General features: G+C 46.1%; 1 long non-coding RNA gene across 1 annotated transcript in view; it reads right to left on the reverse strand.

Moving 5' to 3' along the window:
- Window positions 1–7,892, reverse strand: part of LOC134155536 (uncharacterized) — a 42,144-nt gene that overhangs the window by 7,674 nt on the left and 26,578 nt on the right. The gene's annotated exons all lie outside the window — the stretch shown is intronic.

Genomic DNA, 7,892 nt, shown 5'->3' on the forward strand with positions numbered 1-7,892 from the left:
AGCAGAGTCGCTTGGGGGAGATGAGTTTGGGAGAAAGGTATCTAATAAAAATAACAGGCATTTCTGAACTACCTTTGGGGGTAACAGTCTTCATATAGTGTGTCATCAGCTTCTCACCAGCAGCACTGAAGGCATCTCATATTGCAAAGCAACTGACTTTGACAGAGGTTTAACAAGCAGGAGAGAAGCTCTCAGGGCTGGCTCTTCAAGCAGAAGTGGCTGGAACTGAAGCCTTGCTCATATTGCACTCCGTAAGCAAACCTCCAGAGTCCTGATTCCATGCATCTTCTACAAAATATCATCTTTAAACACAATAGTTCAGGGAGCTGCAGATGGAGGCGGAGGCAGCTCACACTGGCTGCCAAACATGGGGCACACAAAGCTTCATTAGGGTTTTTATGGTGCTCAGTCACTCCCTAGGGCCAGAGGGACCTCTCAGAGGGTCCCCTTAAGCCCTTGTGCTCTGACATCTTGCCCAACCTCACATGAGTTCCAGGTCCTCAATCCAGCAGCAGCTTCTGTGAGAGCATATATGTGATCTCCTGCGAACCACTTCTGATCTCATAGGTCACACAAGCAGCAAAATGACATTCCTGAGCATCACCATGCCACTTGCCTCCCTACAGCTAAATAAGGGGTGCAGCAGCAGCAGGCTATTTAAAGAAAGCCAGCACAGCTACTTGACACATCCTGGAGGACAGACGTGACACGTGTGTGCATCACTGCTCCCCAAACAGCGGCCTCGCACTCACGAGCGGCTTCAATGGGAGGGTTCTGCAGTGCTTTACCAAGGTCTGTTTTCACATGCAGAGGGAACAGAGGTGTCATGAGCACAGCACAAAAGGCCAAGCTCTATCTATCACAGCTACTTTTACACAGCTCGGCAAGGTTTATCCAGTTTATCGCTGGCAGCAGGGAGACCTTCCTGCCTCCTGTAAGAAGCACATGGAAGCTCACTGTGTGCTCTGTCCCCTTGGTCCACAGCACAACTGGTTGCTGAGTATCCCCTCTCCCACCGAAATCCTTAAGGGACCCACATCATCTTCTCATGACACTTCTAAGCTGATGGTCACTATCCCTGGCTGGCTAGAGGAGTGCAAGGAAACCCTGCCAGGCCCTGCAGCATCTTTGCCTGCTGGCTGGAGGACGCCCCTCCAGCTGCGGGCTGGGCACTGAGAATAGAAATCCTAGTAGGATAATAGGACACGGTACCATTAGAAAGCACCTGTTAATGCTATGGAAGACTGCAAGTCCATAGATAACATCGAGCTGAACACCACAGAATCATAGAATAGTTTGGCTTCCAAGGGACCCTCAAAGCTCATCTAGTCCAATCCCCTGCAATGAGCAGGGACATCTTCGACTAGACCAGGTTGCCCAGAACCACATCCAGCCTGTCTGGGAGGCTGGACCAAAGGTGCTGTGTCAATTACACAAGGATGCTGCAGCTGGAGTGACACAGAGAACACTCTGCCTCAAATCCCCAAACATCAAAAGCAAGATGTCAGCTCCATCTTTGCATTATAGAATCTTTCCATGTCAGTCTCTACATGCAGACACTTTTTACACTGGATGCTCAGAAACACTCTCATAGCAATTCATGAGAATGAAGGAGCTCATCAAATGTGATATGCCCATTTGTGTTCACTCAGACAAGCGTGGTACGTGTTATATTCTAGATATTTGTGTGGATCTTCATCAGGCTTACTAAGCCTTGACAATGCTACTTAGATTCTTCAAATAGTTTTCTGAGATACATACAATTGATCATAGTATGCAGTTGTAGCCCTCTTTGCCCAAAGAACATCATCTTCATGGATATGATTCAAAACACACAGGTATTGTCTGAAACCTACACAGCTTCCATAACTCTGAAGAACTTACTGCTAGACATGGAAATAGCTGGAAAATTTTAGTTCCTACAGCTTTATTCTTGTTGGGCTGTCTTGAGGTTTGCATGACTGAGCTACACGCTACTTAAACCCTAACACAACAGCAAGACATATTCATGCTGTTAGAAAACAGGGTGTTCTGGTACATTGAACATATGTTGGAGTGTTTGGGCATTTAGCAATATTAAGCAAATGCAGACCACGTGCTTGCCAGAGACAGGATTTCAACAACAGGGACAGAGAATGTATGATCACAAAGAGTGGGATCTTAGAAAGACACATTTCCTTTTAAATGGCCACCAATTTAACTCCTCTGCCGCATGCTCCAGGGAAAAGAGAGGAGGTGAAAGGCATCAAATCTCTTCAGCTCACGCACAGGTTGTGGGACCCTGAAGCTGCAGGAATCCCAATTTCTAAATGCAGCCATCGGGTATTTTGTCCTATGTAGTGTGAGAAAGCATGCAGAGATTAACATCTTATGTAGTGCCTAACCTTTATGTTTAAAATTACATAGTATCCCTCTGGGCCTGTCAGCCTGTGTTTTACTTGGTAAAGAGTCCTGTGCAGTAGGATTTGATACACACATTCTCCCTCAGCAGCAGCCCTTGCCAAAAGAGCTGGGCAACAGAAGCAAGGCACAGTCCTGCATATTTCAGTTGCATTTCAACCAGGCATGTGTACTTCAGAGCCTGGCTGCTCAGTGATCTATAAACTGCTGCTCATGCAAAGCAAACCGAGACATCAAAGAAATGATCGAAAGCTTTAGAGGGCAGTGGAAAGTAAGCTGCAAAGAGCACTTGGGTGGCATCTTCTTCCTCTGGGAATGATGTCATTGGGAAGGTGACCTGAAGGCAGCCCCGAGTCACCTAGCAGAGGTGAGAAGCAGCACACCTTCAGCAAGCTGCTCCCAACCATCAGCCAGTGACTGAGATGCTGCAGGCTGCCCAAGGAATGCCTTGTATGTCACTGCCAGTTGCTGGGACACACTGACATCGGCTGGGACAGAATTAGAAAACCTTGAGCAGGAGGGCAATGCAGCACAAGTGCTAAGTCAGCCACAGGCTATATGAGGCTCTCCAGTTGGTGCCTTCTTTCCCGTTCTTCACATACTCATTCCTGTGCCTGCTCCTTCAGCCCTACTCTGCCCAATGATTCCTCATGGTCCTGGCTGCGTTCAGGCTACCAACACCTTACACAGCACTTGAAGAAGCCAAGAGGTGAATCCTTCCAGAACACACTCATCATCTCCCTCAAGCCAACGGAGCCCTTAACTTGTGCACATAATCCAGCCTTTGTGGCATTATGTAGAAACCCAGACTGGTTTGGGTTGAAGGAACTTCAAAGCTCATCCAGCTCCAACCCCCTGCCACAGGCAGGGACTCCTTCCACTAGAGCAGGTTGCTCCAAACCCCTGTGTCCAACCTGGCCTTGAACACTGCCAGGGATGGGGCAGCCACAGCTTCTCTGGGCACCCTGTGCCAGCGCCTCAGCATCCTCACAGTGAAAGAATAAAATGCAATGTTGTCTCCAGCATTCATCCATCACTGCCCTATTGCCCACCACCTGCAAATTCCATGGTGCCCTGACTGTTTCCTGGTGACATTCCTGCACTGTCACCCCAGTGTACACCACCTCCTGTGCTGTGCCCTGCTCCCAGATCACCTTCCCAAGGACAAACCTTTTTGGACAAAGATCTCCGAAACCTGCTGACCTGGCCATTTATTGGGCTTGACTCTCTTCTGCACAAGCTTCCACACTCATCAGGATGTCCTGCAGCTGTGAGCAGCTTGTATAGCAAATGGCTTTGCCTTTCTGTGTTGACAGTGCCTCACACATTGTAAGCACTGACAAATCCAGATCATTAGCAGGTTAATTAGGCACCCTGCTGCGCACAGCATTACAGCCTGGAGCCCAGGTCTTGAGATGGTTTTCTGGCAGCAGGTCCCTTGTTCCTTGAAGTGTGTGGTGAAATGTGTGAGAATCAAACGAGAGGAGCATCCAGCAGAGGTGGTCAGCTCTTTCTTATGACCAAACCCACATGTTTAAGAGAGAACACAGAGATCTCTACATCATCTGGGAAAATGCACCCAGTCTCTATCAAGTTCAAGAACTGCTTAAGCTCAATGAAATGGAATATATGTTCCTTCCAAATTTGTTATGAATTATAGTAACACTGATAATCTCGATAACTGCCTAAATGGCCAGTTCCTTCCTGCTTCTTATTAGGTTCTTTGCCTTAAATAGTCCCCCAACAATGAGTTTCACAATCTAAAATTAACCCAATCACAGCCAAAACCAGGACACTGGTGCTAGAAAAAAACAATTCCCATGTATTAGTTTTCAATTTCACTAAACCTCCCCCTGTTTGCATTCAAAAGGCTTTTCCATGAATTTCCCTGCACTTCTTGTAACTTTGGATAATGGCATTGCTTCCCACTAACGGGCTGAATAAAGCAGGTTGTTGTACCACGGCATAACTCCAAACCATTGCGGTCCTTCTCAAAGCTCATACTTGCCACATGGTACATGTACACTCGGATTTTTCCTGCTGACACTGCAGCCGCCCAACCTTCAGTACAGGAGCATGGCAAATATGTAACAGCAACAGGTGTCAGACAGGAATTGATCACAGGAAAGACAGAACATGTCAGACAGCTGAAACATAGAAGATAAGTGTGCATGGGACAGGAGAAAGGGTCCAAGAAGAGACTGGAATAGGTTGACTGTCCTTCGGTATTCGTAAACAGTCTGTATTCTCACTGGTACACACCTTGTCTGAAAGGAAACTCCCACCAGATCCTTCTGAGTAACCAACACTTCCCCAGCCGCTTGATCTGACATCCTGGGATCAACCTGACAACAAGCAAGGAAACCACATTTGAAACAGGTAAACAGATGCACTAAACTTGCAGTGGCCCTTTTGGTCATAGCATATAAATTAGCGTGTGCTTGCCCAAAAAGCATCTTTTCCTCTGTGGCCTCCTAAACCAGTACTCTGGCTACCTTGAGCAAAGTGAAGCACCCAGAAAGAAATCACTGGCTTAAGCTCCTCTGAGCAAATTTACCCTGAAAGAAGCATGCTTTATCTTCTGACCCCTGCACAACACTAACTAGCACAAATGTCTGCTGGGCAGTCACTATAGCATGTGAGGCTTGGTGGACATATCAGCAGTGTAAAAGGAAAGAGAAGCTGCTATGTGGATAATGAAAAAGCAAATACTTTGGTTTTAAGTTGCTGGCAAAATGCGAAGTTAATTGCTTTTTCAGGCACTTTGGACAGCAAAAGGCAAAAGTCTCAAAGTTCATTGTGAAACAGAAGCAGCAGTGCTCACCCTTTCAAACAGCTCCATGACTTGCACGCTCCCCTGAAATAGGGAGATCGAGACTCCTACTTCATTGCATGGATTTAAACCATTACTTCACTCCTCACAGAGGAGGGCCTGACTCCCTGGGCTATAGTAAACCTGAAGACAGAGGCATCCTCTTAAAACTGGATCAGAAACGCAGAGACTTCAGAGTAACTGCAATCCAGCAGTCCAATGAAACTCCCATTCTGGCGCTGCAGTCAATGCCACTTCTGTGTGACTTTAGCCTGAGAAGAGGAACATATTCCACTTCAGAAGTTTCAGAATAAATCCTATCAATGCTCTGGGTGGAAAACACACTTCTCTTGTATTAACTGAACTAAATGCAGCCCAAATGCATGGAAGTTTTGTGTTGACCAGAACTTCATCCTTATCAATTAAACCATTTGTAAAAACCTGGCAAGCCCCAAGCAAGCTGACCCCTGGTTCAGTGAGCAGCAGGACTACAAGGACATGATTTCCAATCAGCAGCTTTCTCACTACTGGATTTTCTGGGGCCTTAAGAAATCTGAAGCTCTGTCATTGTTTGTTATGCCTCCCCTTGACATGGATTCTCCTGCAGGAGAGGGGCATCCATGCACTCCCTAGGAGCTGTGCAGCAGACAAGGCAGATGCCAGTGATAACTCACATCCTCAGCTGCTGCTGCTTTCCCTTAGAAGTGGATCTGGGCAAGTTCCAGCAAGCATGAGGGGTTTGTGCTTGTATTTCTGCTCACACCAAGCTGCTGCTAAAAGCAGGAAAGGAGCCTTCCTGCTGCAGCCCTGGATGAGATGGTACAACAACATCAGCTTCCATGCGAGAGCACAGGGACACATCTCCTCTGCATCACCTGGGACAACTCTGCTCCCTAGGGACAGACCCGATGCACTCCCAGAGATGTCTTGGGACACATCTAAACTTACCAGGCAGATAAACCCTGTCCCAAGCTCAAAAAACTGACTGGATCCAACTCCTTATCCCAGCAATTGAAGCAGTGACCTGCCACCCTCCTCTGTACCTGTTTATCTTCTCACCTGATCAATACACACTTATTTTATGGCAGTTCCTCACAAACCTTCCTTTCCTGGCAGCATAAAGCATGTTCAGACACATCCAAGTTCTTACTTGTGCAGAGCCAGCACTATGTTCATAGTTCATTTCTGAAAACCTGTCTTCCTTTCAAAATATATTTGACGGTGGCTTTCAGTCTTATTTCACTTCAAGTCACCTCAGGTGACTGTAGAAGTGACTAGATCATCACTGGCTCTTCCTTGCAATTGAAATTCTCATAGGTGTAGATCTATTTCCACGATTTGTAAACACTGCCTACTTCCACCCTCAAATTACACCTCCAGGATCCATTTTTCCATACCTCCAGGATCTGGTGGATTTTGCTAAACCTGAGCGCATGTTTTCTTACATGAAAATACACCTTTACCCACTCTCCATCCTTTTTTTTTGGTGTGCATCTTTGTAAGTTTTCCTTCCTTAAAGCCCATTAATCTAAAATGAATGTGCCTGGATATACTGCCAGCCTTTGGATGCAAAGTGTCTGTCCAAGACTTCAGGCTCTGTTTCTCATTACAAAACACTACACAGTGTTCACAAGACAGAAATAAGGAGCCCATCAAAAGCCTTGCACTCAGTAGCACCGAACTTCAGGAGGTTGGAGAGTAAATGGGGGAGAGACTGCTGGGCAAGGGAGCAACAATCAGCTGGCCTGGGTTTTCCTGCAGGAAATCTCAATGTACCAACCTGGGGGAGCCATCAGGTTTTAAAGAGTTAGAAGCTCTTTTGCTGTGCTGGAAAAAGTCTACTGAAACCAGAAAAGCCATCTTCTCCTGAAAGCTGTGTCTCCTGGAGAGCATGGGGAACAGGGAGGTCCATTAGGAGACCTAGGAGTGGAAAGAGACACAAAAGTCACAGGATGGGCAAGCAAAAAAGGTGAAAACAGAAGTGCCTCCTTTGCTTCATGGCTAGTTTCCAGTCATAATTACATTATAAAAGGAAGCCTTTGTGTACGAAAACATACTGTCCAGCTGATCTCCAGTCTATCAGGGCACAGCTTATCCATAAGGAGAGAAGAAAGGTGACAGGAAAAGATTAAAGGAAAAGATTAAAATCATTAAAAGGATTTTCAATTTTAAGTACAGTCTTAACACGATAGAAAGGAATAGTAAGAAGAGCTGAAATAGTAAGAACACTCTGGGTCTAGGACAGATGCCTTGGCTGAAGGTCCTGCAGTGTTTTCCATATTTGTCTGCTTTATTTTTAAACACGCAGAGCCTTTGCTTGATCAACACTTCCTTGTAAAAGAAGGAACCAGAGAAGGAGTGAGGGGCTGTGGGGAGATAGGCAAATGAGGGTGGAAATTGATGATCTTCCCAGCCATGAAAGTCAAAATTACTACTTGAAACTGAATCCTCCTGAAGCACTACAGCGGCGTGGGGGTAAAAGAGGAGGGAAGGAAAGAAAGATTTATTACTTAAGCAGAACTGAAATTCTGATGAGAAAAAGGACTGTTCAATCCATGCCCGAATATCAACAGCAGATCCAAAACTGGGTTTGTTGTATTGCCCTCTCCTTTGCCTGCATTAAAATAATTATATATATATATATATATGTATATACACATATACACACAGGGGAGGTGGT

Source organism: Pezoporus occidentalis, unplaced genomic scaffold, assembly GCF_034315485.1.
Source record: "Pezoporus occidentalis ecotype Australia unplaced genomic scaffold, CSIRO_AGI_Poc_V1 ctg118, whole genome shotgun sequence".
Classification (NCBI taxonomy): Eukaryota; Metazoa; Chordata; class Aves; order Psittaciformes; family Psittacidae; genus Pezoporus; species Pezoporus occidentalis.